The sequence below is a fragment of the Chiloscyllium plagiosum genome, unplaced genomic scaffold, assembly GCF_037043375.1.
Source record: "Chiloscyllium plagiosum isolate Xiang-an unplaced genomic scaffold, Cpla_swu_hap1 HiC_scaffold_5, whole genome shotgun sequence".
NCBI lineage: Eukaryota > Metazoa > Chordata > Chondrichthyes > Orectolobiformes > Hemiscylliidae > Chiloscyllium > Chiloscyllium plagiosum.
In genome coordinates, this window is record NW_028270143.1 from 28,696,452 (window position 1) to 28,711,929 (window position 15,478).

Here is a 15,478-nt window from a genome sequence, read left to right on the forward strand (position 1 = left end):
CCAACAAAGAAAACAGAACTGTAAAATATACTAAATTATGACTATCCATCACCCCCACCCCCCATAAAGATAAAGTTGGAAACATTGAAGATGAGTGGACATAATATATAAGACTACGCTGGTCGCCTGAAAAAGCAATGTTTATATTGATTGGTTTGCACTTGTTTGGGTTGAAAGAATTATGGATTTGAGTATTTACACCATATCATTATTCTAACATTGTTCATTATGAAGTGAGAATATAAATGATTGGCATTTTATTTTTGTAGGAGGAGAAAGTGAGGACTGCAGATGCTGGAGATCAGAGCTGGAAATGTGTTGCTGGAAAAGTGCAGCAGGTCAGGCAGCATCCAAGGAACAGGAGAATCGACGTTTCGAGCATAAGCCCTTCTTCATTTTATTTTTGTATTCCATCATCTATGCATTTAAGCCATGAAGGTTATCATGATACAGCACAGAAAAAGCCTATTTGCTTCATCATGTCTGGGTCAGCTCTTTGATAGGATGTACTAATCAGCCCACTCCTTGCTCTTTTCCATAAGGCTAAGTTTTTAAAAAAGCTCCAAGTATTTATCCAATTTTTATCTAACGTTACAATTGAATCTACTTTCACTTCCCCTTGAGGTATTGCACCACAGATCACAGCAGCTTGCTCAGTTTAAAAAAAAGTTTCTTCATGTTGCCGTTGGTTCCTTTGCGATTGTTTTGACCGGGTATTTGAATGTTTTTAAAGCTGAGGTGGATAGTTCTTGATAAGCAAAGGGGTGTAAGGTTATCACGGGTAGACAGGAATGTGGAATAATTATATCAAGTTTGGCATCACTGAACAGCAGAGTAGGCTCAAAAGATTATTAGGAGCATTCTCCTGCTCCTAATCCATGTGTTGAATGTCTGAGCTGGGGATGGGGCGAGGATTCAGCAGCAGCTACTCTAAAGGACTGTTGCCTGATTCTTGTTCTTGGACAGAGCCCAATTTAAATAAGGTGTAGTAACACAAAAGGACCTTTGTTAATTTATGTCCGTCAAAGAAACCTAGCCCCTCCTGACAGTGTCCAGGCATTTGGATAACATCACCCCCTACCCTCCCATTGCCCCTCCTCACTCTCTCAATATGGCCACCTGCTTGTGCCACTGCCAGAATTCTGTGATGCCACATCTGCTGATGTCTCCCGGGCTATGTCGTTGGCGACTCAGCACACTAAGTGAAACAAATACTCTAGCTCACAGTGAAGCAGTGCATTCGTATTGAAATGCCATAATATACAAATGTCCCTCTTAGTCTGCTCCAGTCATATGGCCTCTCCCATGAGGCACACACACTGCAGGCAGACATCTCTAAAAGATATTGTGTTGAACACACTCCAAATGTTGTATACTCCAAATACACTCAAACATGGTGTCAGGAATTACGCTGAGGTGACTGTTGTGGTTCTGCCAGAAAGCACAAGTACTGAAAAAGAGACATAGGCAACAGTTATGGACTGCCAGCAAGGAAAAACAAAAAAAGACATCAGCCACAGTTAAAACACTGGTAATGAGAAAATGGCTACAGAAGGAGAATGTCAGGTCAATGTAAAATGTCCAGTAGGTGCTGGTGCATCATAGAGCATCATGACCTTCACAGACCTGTGCAAAGCATCTTGACATTGCAATCCAAAAACAAAGCCCTTGAAAGTAAGGTAAAGGCTTTTATGATAACATTGTACTTGTGCTGAGAGGACTGTTTACTCTGAGTCAATGACAACAATGCAATGGAGGATCTGGAGTTCTAGGTCCTAGGTGGCAAAAAAAGAACATTCATCTCAGCCAGAGCAAGTTTAAAGCTTGGGGTGATAACTCTCTATGTCCTAAAAGAGATTTGCAAATTGGTGCAATACAATAAGCCATTGACCATGGAACAGATCCTAAATGAGTATGAAGGTGTGTTTGCAGGGTTACAAAGTTAAAAATCACACAACACCAGGTTATAGTCCAACAGGTTTATTTGAAAGCACTAGCTTTTGGAGCACTGCTCCTTCATCAGGTGGTTGTCCATTTAATGCTTCCTAATAAACCTGTTTGACTATAACCTGGAGTTGTGTGATTTTTTTCACTTTGTACACCCCACTTCAACACTAGCATCTCCAAATAATTTGCAGGGTTAGGATGTCTCCCAGAGGAATATCATCCTGAAGTCGATGAGAATGTAAGACCAATTCAGCATCTGCTGAGGAGAATTCGAGCTGCCTTCCAGACCAGCCTGAAAGTTGAGACAGAAGAGCTGGAAAAGCAGGAAGTATTCAAGAAAGTGACCGCTGCTACAGAATGGATGAGCAGCTTGGTGGCAGTGCAACAACCCAGAAAGCTGCAAACAACCTAAAGAAAGCCCTGAAGAGATCTCACTGCTCCCTGCCAACCATCGAAAGAATTTTGCCACAACTTGCAACGGTAAAAATCTTCCCCATCCTAAATGTGAAGGATGGTCACTGCCAAGGGAAGCTGTGTGAAAGCAGCAGCTTTCTAACCACATTCTGCATGCCCTTCAGGAGATACAGATAGTTAAGTTTGCCATTCAGCATTTCAATTGCTCCGCAGAATATCAATACATATCGGTAGTGATCCTCCCAGAGTGGAAGCTATAGTGGATGATCTTCTAGATTACAGATGCGAAGACCCAATGAAAGAAGCCATTGCTGTCCATGATCAAAATCTAGTGCAACAGGACAAAATCTAGTGCGACGGGGCAATAAAGCGCTCAGAGCTTTGCAGGTGAATCTGAAGATGAACAAAGAATAAATTACAATTAAAGATCGACTGGAAGGTAATTGGAATTAAAGATGCCCAAAGTCAAGTACTTAGGCCATGAACTGATAGCAAAATGTCTTCCCCTAGATCCTGAGAAAGTGAGAGAGATGTGGTTCACTTTATATATTAATGATCTGGATGAAGGGATTGGAGGCATTCTGGCGAAGTTCGCCGATGATACGAAGTTAGGTGGTCAGGCAGATAGTACCAAGGAGGTGGGGAGGCTGCAGAAAGATTTAGATAGCTCAGGAAAGTGGTCCAGGAAATGGCTGATGAAATTCTATGTGAACAAGTGCGAGGTCTTGTACTTTGGGAAAAGGAATACAGGCATGGACTATTTTTTTAAACGGTGTGAAAATTCATAAAGTCAAAGTAAGCGCTAGTCCAGGATTCTCTAAAGGTTGATTTGCAGGTTGGGTCCGTGATAAAGGAAGCAAATGTAATATTGTCATTTATCTCAAGAGGATTGGAATATAAAAGCAGCGACATGCTTCTGAGACTTTATCCAGCTCTAGTTAGGCCCCATTTAGAATACTATGTCCAATTTTGGGCCCCGCACCTCAGAAAGGACATACTGGCAGTGGAGCATGCCCAGTGGAGATTCACATGAATGATCCCTGGCACGGTAGGCCTAACGTATGATGAATGGCTGATGATCCTAGGATTGTATTCATTAGAGTTTAGAAGGTTGAGGGGAGATCTAATAGAAACTTACAAGATAATGCATGGCTTAGAAAGGGTGGACACTGGGAAGACTAGGACCAGTGGGCACAGCCTCAAAATTAGAGGGGGTCAACTTAGAATGGAAATGAGGAGACATTTCTTCAACCAGAGAGTGGTGGGCCTGTGGAATTCATTACCATGGAGCTCAGTGGAGGAGGGAAGTAAAATGTCTTCAAGGCAGAGATTGATAAATTCTTGCTCTCGCATGGAATTAAGGGCTACGGGGAGAGTGCGGGTAAATGGAATTGAAATGTCCATCAGCCATGATTAAATGGCGGAGTGGACTCGATGGGCTGAATGGCCTTACTCCCACTCCTATGTCTTACGGGTCTTATGGTCTAACAAATATAAGTGGCAAAGTTTCAACAGTTTTTCAACAGAGTGTGAACCAACTCACTGCCAAAAAGGTACAGCGGTATTGGAGCACAGAACAAGAAGTAGCGTTCACTAAAAGCATGCAGCCAGTGCAGCAATGCCAGGGAAATGCAAAGAGATCCTGTGATATAAATGGTGAAGTCAGCTTGCAGTGTGACACCGATGTGACAGCATTTGCAGCGGCCTTATTTACATTCACGGTGTTAACATAAATGGAGGGATGCTATGCTGAGATTGAAAAAGAGTATCTGCATATTGCCTTGCGAACATTTTCATCAATACCTACATGGAAGACATAAAGTCACAGTCATGTCCAATCACAAACCACTTCAAAGCATTTTCCTGAAGCCACTAATGTCTGCTTCATATTGAAGTCAAAAACAGTTATTCAGGTTATAGAAGTACTATCTTGATGTAACACACAAGCAAGGGAAGTGAAAATACATTGTTGTTCCACCCTAATCATTTCGCAATAAGTTGGAACAATATACTAAATCAGTTTTGGCTGAGAAAGGGGAGTTTCAGAGAATGCTACAGTTATTCTTGGAAACTTAATTTTGAATAGAGTAATTGAAACAGTCCCTTCGGCCCAACTCATCCATGCCAACCTGGTTTCTTAAACTGAACTAGTGGTCAGGAAATACTGCAATATGGATAGAAGAATCAGGTAGTTCCAAGTTCTGGGAGCATGATGTTGTGAGTGTAGAAATGGTGGGAATAAAAGAGATGTTATGGTGTGAAAATGTTAGCAAGTGTGTCTGACTGCATTAATCTCAGCACTGGAGAGTGTTTGGTATGTGAGAAAGGTTCAGAGTCTTGGGTTTTAGATCATTAGGCAAGTTCGTTCATACGTGCAAAAATAAAGAGAAATCACCACCAGAAAGATGATTTGCATCAATCCCCCTCGCTCCCCCACCCCCCCTCCCCAACAGGATAAAAATTGGATAATCTGTGGCACATTCACCCAAGTTGGGTTTGGAGAGAAAGGAGATTTCCCGGGCTCCCAGGTCCCAATTTTGTAGTGCCTTTTGTTTAAAAAATAGTGAACTTATCAATAGGCAATTAGAACCTTTTCGCCTAACTGAGGGTCTTGATGCCTACCCATCCAAAGATGCTGGGTGGGTTGGCATGGAGGGCAAAGGATGATAAGTAAATAAAAGCCAAAAGAACTGCAGATGTTGTAAATCAGAAACAAAACCAGAAATTACTGGAAAAGCTCAGCAGGTCTGGCAGCATCTGTGGAGATAATCAGAGTTAACGTTTCGGGTCAAGTGGCCATTCCTCAGGAAGGTTGGTGGTGGCCTGGGTTGGCAAGAAAAGCCAACTGTTGTAAGGAAAATCATAAAACAAGAAGAACGGCCTCTTGACAACTAGGTTGGTACAGTTGGTTTAGGTGCTGTCAAAGGCCATGAGAGGAGTTGCTGGGGAACATTGGTTGGAATGGACAGTTTTTGCAAGCACGAGTTGACATCAAATTAATGATGGGCAAGGGGTTGGCTAGAATGGCATAGATTGGCAAAGAGTGTTTGAAAGGAATGGAGGTGGGTACAATGATTTAGGTTAGCAAGGAAGGTATGAAAGGCCTCAGGAAGAGTGTGGATTAAGGAATGTGAGGTGTAAGGGCTAGAGGGCTATTTTGTGTTTTATTAATTTGTTTACAAATCCAACAGGAATGAGGTTGTTCTTTCACACAGCCCACGTCCATATCCAATGGCTGCATTGGCTGTCTCCACATTGATACTGAGGAAACAGACCTCTCATTAATGCCCACTACAGCAACCCAGATTTCCCTGGCTCCCTGTTCATGACTTGGCAGCAAAGTCATATTGATTTGGTAATGGATAAGCACATTTCAAAATTAATTATGCTGCTTACAAGGAGCCTTGATGGCTGCAGGTATATTAACAAGAACTTCAAACCCAATTAAGAGGTAGTTTTTTTAGTTGGGGATTATAACTATTCCCATGCAGTTTCATTAAAAAAAACTGTAATCAGCATACCCTTTTGAGTAATCATTATTATACAAAGAATATGAAATGTGTCCCTAGTTGGCTGCATGTTAGGTACATAGAAACACAAGCACTTAGGAGCAGGAATAGGCCATTCAGCCCCTCGTGTCTGTTCTGCCGTTCAATGAGATCATGGCTGATCTATGGCCTAACTCCATGTACCTGTCTTTGGCCCATATCCCTTAAAAATCTTGCTTAACAAAGTTGAACCTAACCTGGCTGAACTACAGTTTTTGATTACAACCACTGGGAAGCTCCCATTCCTTAGTTTTAGTACTTGTATCCGGACTGGAAAGGGCTCTGTGCCCCTACAGGAAGAATATGCAACCCATAGTTTATTTTAAAAAGATCATTAATGGGAAGAAGGCATCACTGGGTAGGCCATCATTTATTGCCCATCTGAGAGGGCAGTTAAGAGTCAAGCATATTGCTGTGGGTGTGGAGTCACATGTGGTCCAGTCAAAGTAAGAATTGCAGTTTCCTTCCCTGACAGACATTAGTGACTAGATGAATGCTTCAATAATTACATGCTTAATTCAAGATTGTTTTTAAATTTATTGAATTCATATTCCACCATCTGCCATGGCAGGATTTAAACCTGGGTCCCCAGAACATTATCTGTGTCTCTGAATTAACGGCCCAGCAATAGTACTACTAGGTCAATGCCTCCCCCGATATTGGGAAAACAAATACTCTACCTGGGTTTGTTTATTTGGTTTGGACACTCTTGAACAGAGTGATGAGTTTCTGCGTGTTCCAGATAACTTTGACCTAAACATCTCTTTATTTCAATGGCAGGATCAGTCATGCCTTGTGACATACTTCCCATTTCACAAGGGTTTCACTTTTGTTCACTTTCCTACTTCCAGTAGTTTCAGTTCAGCCCTCTCGTTCATGGTGATATTCTTCCCACACAGTAAAGTGAAGGTGATGATTTGTTTCTCATGTTTAATATTATTTTCTGTTTGTAAGACCATGTGTGGTATGACTAAATACTGAACACTCCTTGTTTTGAGTGTCAAGTTGGAATTGACAAATATGTTAACCTGTTTAATTCAAGCACTGCAGCATGAGGCAACAATGGTTTTCCCGTCTGCTATAAAATCCTAAGATTTGCTAAACTCTGAATTATTTTATGAAATAGAGCTACAAGTAACTCAGAAGCAACAGGTCCTTCAAGTAGTAAAGCAGATGGAAACTTGAAACAGACCATGAGAATTTACAAGGATGGTGCTGGGGTTAGAGAGTTTGAGCTTAGAGAGGCTGAACAGGCTGAGGAAAGTTTTCCCTGGAGGATCAGAGTCTGAGGGATGACCATATTAGAGATTTATAAAATCATGAAGGGCATAGATAGGGTGAATAGCCAAGGACTTTCTCCTAGGGTAGGGCAGTTCGAAACTAGAGGACACAGGTTTAAGGTGAGAGGGCAAAGATTTAAAGGGGACCTGAGGGGCAACTTCTTCACGCAGAGGGTGAGGTGTGTATGGAATCAGCTGCCAGTGGAAGTGGTGGAGACTGGTATAATTATAACACTTAAAAGGCATCCGGATGGGTACATGAACAGGAAGGATTTTGAGGAATATGGGCCAGATGTTGGCAAAGAGGACTTGATCAGTTTAGGATATCTGGTCTGTGCAGATGAGTTGGATTGAAAGGTCTGTTTCCTTGCTGTATAATTCTATGACTCCATAAATCCAAGAATTAATTTAGGAGTAAGTGCAGTTTTTCCCGATCACAGCAGTCTTTAGCCACAGGAAAGCCTATTCAAAGCCATAATAAAATCATTCAGAATTAATTTAATGTTGCCACTTCTAATTTTTTTAAGTTCAGCAACAGGTAATGCATGTCATTTATTAGCCAGCAATTATTCCCCATTGCAAATTGCCCTTCAGACGAGGTCAGCTCATGATTGAAGGATTGTTTCTCCTTTGAAGATTGCTCCATTTCATACAGACCTGCATGGATTCTTAACTTTGGTACAACTTAGCTACAATCAGTTCTGTATTTTGAAGTTAAAAATCATACAACACCAGATTATAGTCCAACAGGTTTATTTGGAAGCATTAGCTTTCTGAGCGCTGCTCCTTTGTCAGGTAACTAATCCCTGTAGGAGAAGTGCTCTGAAAGCTAGTGCTTCCAAATAAACCTGTTGGACTATAACCTGGTGTGTGATTTTTAACTTTGTCCACCCCAGTCCAACACCAGCTCCTCCACATTCTGTATTTGAGGCAGTCATACTTAGGAAAGTGTATTTCAGCAAATGGAATGCTTCCGTGAATAGCAGGAAGGGCTGCTCTATAGTAAGGTTCTTTAAACCCAGTGCAACACATCCAGGGAGCATTGCTCAAGAATTTGCAGGCCTGCTGTGCCTGGTTTCTGTACATTTAAATTAATTTGCAATGCTGAATGTATAATTTCAGAAACATTCATTTCATGACAGGATTTGTTTTTTTTCCCCTCAAATCATATCTCAAAGGAAAAGTAATTCAAAATCTTAACCACAACAACTGATCAGGTTTGCACAATCAATATAGCAATGCAAAACTCCTTGGTGCTTTGGTAGACTTGTGACAGAAGGCCCAAGTAACAGGTTCGACCTAAACAGGCTGCATTCTGGTCTAACCTGAGAGTCCTCACTTGACCTTGTACAAAATGGAGCCGCAGTCCATCCCTTCGAAGGCCACTGACATGGAATTCCATATTTTGAAAAAGCCCCTCACAGCAACTTTAGAGGTCAGTATGCACAGACAGAAGCTGAGCTGTCTGCCAGGAAGAACAAGTGCCAATGTTCATCTTCGCATGCACTAAGCACCAGTCCTAGCCATCCTCTAGGAGAGTGGAAAACATGGTTGAAGCTCACTGTCATTTCAAGATACTTGCTGGAGAGTGAACACAGATTCATAAAAACAAGTAATTCTGGTTGCCAAGACCTGTTTCTCGTCCATCTCTGAGCACATTTTCAACAAAACCTACCTTGTTGACCAATTTTGGTCCTTTTGTCTTCACTCCTGTCAAAATAAACTTATTTAGCCAAACTTATTGTTAACCCAAATTCTCAATTAGGTGTAGCTCTAAATTGCTAAAGGAACTTGGTCAATGATTCTAGGTATGGATCTGGTGCTAAAATAAAATGTGTTCACTCCCAGGATTATTCAGACTACTAAAGGTGTCTCAAAATAAAATAATTATTAGATATATTACAACAGAGAAGGCACCGAGTGACCCAATGTCAATATAGAGACTCCTTACTTAAGAATTCTGGAGGTTTCTTTGGTCCCAAATTAAAATTGTGAGGGTGGCTTTTATAATTATTACTCAATAATATTTTATTGTTAGAATCAAGCTGGATTACATTATAGTAATGGTTGCAATATTATAGAGTATAGAATAATCCAAATAGTCAAATCACCTAGTAAATGTTGGAATGATACATCCAAGCATTTAAAAAAAAGTATAACAATTCTACTTTGTAGTAAATGTTCAGTTGTAAATCCACTTGAAAAGAAGTGTGAAGTATTCAAATCCACTTAATAACACGTGCGGTATATTCAAACAAATAATACACTTTAGATTAAACTCCCAAAGTATAAATCATAACTTATTTTGTCTTGTCTCAGCTCAAGATATCTCCTCTAAGACAGCAACTCTGTTAAAAATAGCGTGTCTTACCCAATGCTTTCCTAGGTGATAGCTTTAAGCAGAAGCTGCTGCTTTTGAAACAAAGTCTTTCACCGTTCTTTGCTCTTTTAAGAATTCTTTTGGATCAAATCATGGTCTGTGTGTTAGTGTGTTTTTTGGAGCTTGCCTGAAGGGTCCTGTGAAACAACTGCAAGACTTTCCTTGATATATTCATGCAAAGTTGTTTATTATTTTATTTTTGACATTAGTTGTTTTAAATTCTCAACACTTCATATTGTGCATTAATTTAATACTTCTAATTTTACACTAATTGGGTTAATTCCTTTAACACTTCACATTCTGCACAAGTTGGGTTAATTCCTTAAAATATGCTGAAGTGTAGACCAATCCATTTCCCCCTTCTCTCTACAACAGATAATTCTAGTTTCAAGCAACATTGTATCATCTAAAGCAAAACATGCAAATGCTGGAAATCTGAAACAAATACAGAGAGTGCTGGAGAAACTCAGCATGTCTGGCAGCATCTGCGAAGTGAGAGACAGAGTTAATGTTGAATCCAGTATGACTCTTCTGCAAACCATTATCAATTAACTTCCTGATGCACTCTTTTCAAAACTGCCAAATACACCAATTTTGTGAATATTTTGTAAGCATCCTATTTCAAGATGTTATTACAAACCTCTCAGGTAGGTGGGACCTAAACTCAGGTCTCCTGGCTCAGAGGAAGGGACACTATCACTGCTGTCTGACCTGCTGTGCTTTTCCAGCACCACTCTGATCTTGACACTATCACTATGATCAATTTTGTAAGCTAATTCCTTGACATGAATTGACCCTAAATCCTGTTAGCTAACAATTTTACTTCATTAATCAATCACCTGCAGGGAAACACATTATAACACATTATAATAACTGAGGGAAACACTTTATAAATACATTTGCACATAGTCCAGCATCTCAAGAGATTCAGTAACACAACACATTGTGTGTTTCTTTGAATTTCAGCTTTACCAAAGAAATTCTGCACATTTAAGTGAACCCTGTGCTGAAGGTCAGCTCACAGGAAATGTATATTAATGCTGAAATGTTTTAGTAAATAGTCTGAGTTGTATACTAAAATTAAAACAGAAATCATCAGTAGGTCTGGCAGCACCTGTGGAGAGAGAAGTAAATTAAATCTTGAGTCAAATATGACTTCTTCAGAACTGATTTAATATGTTTAGAACCACATCAACTAAAATATTTAATCAGATAAAAATATTTATAGAAATTTCTGTGATCTTTTGATGAACTATATAATTTGTTGGAGAGCATCAGTTTGAGGAACCTCTTCCAGCACAGTGCCTATGGTTCTCTATCAAACTCAAAGACGTGTATCTTCTGTCATGCCCACTTGGTCACTGTGAGCAGGTTGTGCCAGTTACGCAATAAATTATTTGCCAGAACCTATGAACCTCTGTGATCAGGATCTGGTGCTATCGATCCAATCACCTTACTGATAGGCATCCTGTGTGCCACTCTGATGTGACAAATTAAAGAAAAGGCCCATAAGGCATTTACCTGTTTACATGCTATCATATCTACTTCCATCACCACCTCTGGCAGAGCGTCCCAGGCACTACTGCTCTCTGTGTAAAAGACTTTTCTTGCACATCTCCTTCAAGATTATCCACCTCTCACCTTAAACCTATGCCCCCTTTTATTGGTCCTTTCCACCCTGGGAAAGAGGCTCCAAGTACCCTCCCTATCCATGCTTCACATAATTTTATATACTTCTACCATGTTGCCCCTCAGCCTCCAACACTCCAGTCACAGCAGTCCAAGTTTCTCCAACCTCTCCTTATAGCCAATACACGCCAATCCAGGCAACACCCTGGTAAGCCTCTTCTGAACTCTCTCCACATACTTCATACAGTGCAGCGATCAGTACTGTGCAGAGTACTCCAAATGCTAAAACTCACACAACACCAGGTTATAGTCCAACAGAATTATTTGGAATTTTCAGACTTACAGAATGCTGCTCCTTTGTCAGGTAGCTAGTGGAGCGGGATTATAGGACACAGAATTTATAGCAAAAGATCAAAGTGTCATACAACTGATGTGATGCATTGAACAAACCTAGATTGCTGTTAAGTCTTTAATCAATTATAATAGGGATGCAGGTTTTATAATTTGTAATATGTAAATCCTAGAAGTTTTTTCAAGTCACAGTCCTAAGATAACCTAAGTTTTTATAAAAAAAAGTGACATCTCAGCTCAGACAATGCATTAAAGGTTAGAGTCTGTCTCTATCCCAACCTTGAGTCAGACTGGTTCTATTTCCAAAGTAGGAATTTATAAAATGTTACAAGGGCTGGCATCTGGATGGGTATATGAATAGGAAGGGTTTAGAGGGATATGGGCCAAGTGCTAGCAAATAGGACTAGATTAGGTTAGAATATCCAAAGATCTACAGGTTAGGTGAATTGGTCGTGCTGAATTGCCCATAGTGTTTCGGGGTGTATAGGTGAGATGCACTAATCAGGGACAAATGTAGAATATTAACATCGGAGATTGGGTCTGGGTAGGTTACTCTTCAGAGGGTTGGTGTGGACTTGATGGACCGAAGGGCTGGTTTCCACACTGTAGGGATACTATGATTCTGTGGTTGCCTTGGACGAGTTGGACCGAAGGGTCTGTTTCCGTGCTATACATCTCTACGATTCTATGACTGACTGCCTATAGATTGTCTGCTTTTTGAACTAAAAAGAATGTATCTGCAAATGCAAATTCACTCCATAGACTTATATATGTGTGTATGTGAGGGGGGGGGAAGAGAGACAGACAGACAGACAGACAGACAGAGTGCGTGTGTGTATGTGCTAGCTTGATAGAGTGTGTGTACGAGTGTGACGGATTATATGCCTGTGAGAGGATATGCGGATGAGTGTGAGGGTGTGTGTGTGTGTCTGAGTGAGAGTGTGTGCATGAGAGAGGGTTTATGTGAGTGTGCTCATGTGTAAGAGTGTGTGTGTATGTGCTCTTGTGTGTGAGAGTGTATAGTGTAGTGTGGTCACCTGTGGTGTGACATGAACCCACGATCACCCATGAGGATGGCCTCAACCAGGATTCATGTCACACTACAAGTGACCGCACTACACTATACACTCTCTCACACAAGCATACATACACACACACACTCTTACAAAACAATCACACTCACACAGACCCTCTCTCAAACACACGCTGTCTCTCACACACACTCACACTCAGACGCACACCTAAAACTCGTGCACACATCTATAAAACATAGTTAAAAATCACACAACACCAGGTTATAATCCAACAGGTTTATTTGGAAACTCTAGCTTTCGAAGCGCTGCTCCTTCATCAGATAGTTGTGGAGTATAAGATCGTAGGGCACGGACACCACCATTACCCATGGGGCATCACCCACCATGTATGCAGCGGGTACCCCATGTGACTCAGCCCACGTTATCTATCTCATACGCTGCAAGCAAAGATGCCCTGAGGCATGGTACATTGGCAAGACCAAGCAGATCTATGATAACGGATGAATGGACACTGCACAACAATCACCAGGCAGGGGGGTTCCCTCCCAGTCAGGGAACACTTTAGCGGTCCGGGACATTCGACCTTGGATCTTTGGGTGACCGTCCTCCTGGGCAAACTTTGGGATATGCGACAATGCAGAGTAGCTGAGCAGAGGCTGATAACCAAGTTCGGTACCCATGGGGCTGACCTCAACCGGGATCTTGGGTTCATGTCACACTGCAGGTGACCCCACTACACTATACACAGACACACACACACACACACACACACAGACACAGACACACACACACTTACACTCCAACACACACACACACATTTTACCAAGCTTTCACACATGCAACCACACACTCTCTCGTGTGCACTCACACTTACACGCACTCTCACTCTCCCATGTACATACACATACACATATAAGTCTATGGGGTGAATTTGTATTTGCAGAATAATATTTGCAAATACATTTCTATTTTGCTCAAAACAGGCACAGTCTGCAGGCAGTGAATCCATATAATGTTTTGTAAATTCCACTTTGGAAATAGAATCAGCCTGACTCAAGATTGGCTTACAGATAGACTCTGACCTCAAACCTTTAATGCATTGTCTGAGCTGAGATGTCACCTTTTGTTATAAAACCTTAAAATTATCTCAAGCAGGTGATTTGAAAGAAGTTCTGGGATTTACATATTAATTACTAAAAACCTGCATCCCTATTCTAAGTGATTAAAGACTTATTCAGCAGTCTAAGTTTATTCAATACATTACATCAGTTGTATGACACTTTGATCTTTTACTATAAATTCTGTGTCCTATGATCCTGCCCAACTAGCTACCTGTCGAAGGAGCAGTGCTCTGAAAGCTTGTACTTCCACATAAATCTGTTGGACTATAATCTGGTTTTATGTGCTTTTTAACGTTGTCCACCCCAGTCCAACACCAGCACCTCCACATTATTACATCAAAGGTAATCTGACCAAAGTCTTGAACAGATGCAACATGTCTTGCCAAGTTTTATACTCAATGCCCCAACTGATGAAGGCAAGCATGCCTTATGCCTTCTTTGCGATCTTATCCATTTGTGTTGCCACACATCACAAAACTCAACAACACTGATTACTTGCTCCCTGACAGAGTTAAAGAGTTTCAGTTAGTGTCTTTCAGTAAACTAAGATGTAAGCAGAACAGAAAGTTAGAAGATGTACTTTCGACAGGATAAGGAATGAACAAAGCCACGAAGTGAAAAGCCGTGGTTGACAGAAACAGGGCGGCAGCTTAGATTGCATAACCAGTGAAATAAGGGAAGCTTGCATGGATGACAACAATGTCTGGCACAGAAACAAGGGACTGAAACCAGGAACATCTGTTTAGAATTCATTTTATGTTGTAAAGTTGAGTGATGGTATTTGAGCAATTTCAGGTGTATAGAAGGATGAACGCTTTTCCAAGTACTGTCTCAGACTGCCTAAGGCTGGCTCTCCATGCATACGCTTTAATTAATTATTATAACCTGTACCTGAGTCATCTGGTGGCTTGTGAAGTCACACCACAACATTCTCCAGGTATTCTTTAAATCAACCTACTCAGAGATGTTATAACAAATCTGTACAGCATGTGCGACTGGGACCTGGGTTTCCTGTTTCAGATGTACGGACACTACCACTGCACCTCAACAGCCCTCAACATTCTCCACATATAAGCACTGATGTTCACCCAGCTGCCCTTTAAATGACATGTAATCATCATCTAGTTTCATTTGGACTCAGGCACCCCTGACAGATGATAAAAGGTGGAAGTTAGAGGTTCTACATTAGTCATCCCCTGAGACATACAAATCTGAGTCAATGCAGAGTCGGGGCAGTTCGGGGCTTGAACTCAGGCCTCTTGACCCAGAGATAGGGTCACTCCCACTGCACCATGAGTCCTTCCCCACATTAATGTTATATACTACACTTCTGGGCTGCATCAGTCTTCACTTTTGCCTATGGAAAGCAGACTTTGAATCATCTCTTTCAGTAGCAGCCATCAGTCATTCAATAATCCAATTGGTGCTCACCTGACTCCTATCTGTTGTCAGGCTGCAGCTCTTTTATCAGTGCATGAATGCCTTACAGGCCACCTTTCCCTTTGTACTCTTCACAAGGTGTGTTTTTCACATAGGACTTGGCTTCGCACATTTACTGCTTCTAAGGTCAATTATCCATCCAACTCCCAGTGATCTGGACTGAAAGTTGAGCCATCAAGGCAGCTTTATCTGAGATGGGAGTTGGGAGATTTTTATGTATATATGTAACTGGCTGAAGGTGCTGGGTATTATATGGCCTTGAGAGGGTGTGATTTAAGCAGGGAAAGGTCATGCAGTTGTAACCAATCCCCATTAAAGTGGGGATTTGGGGAGG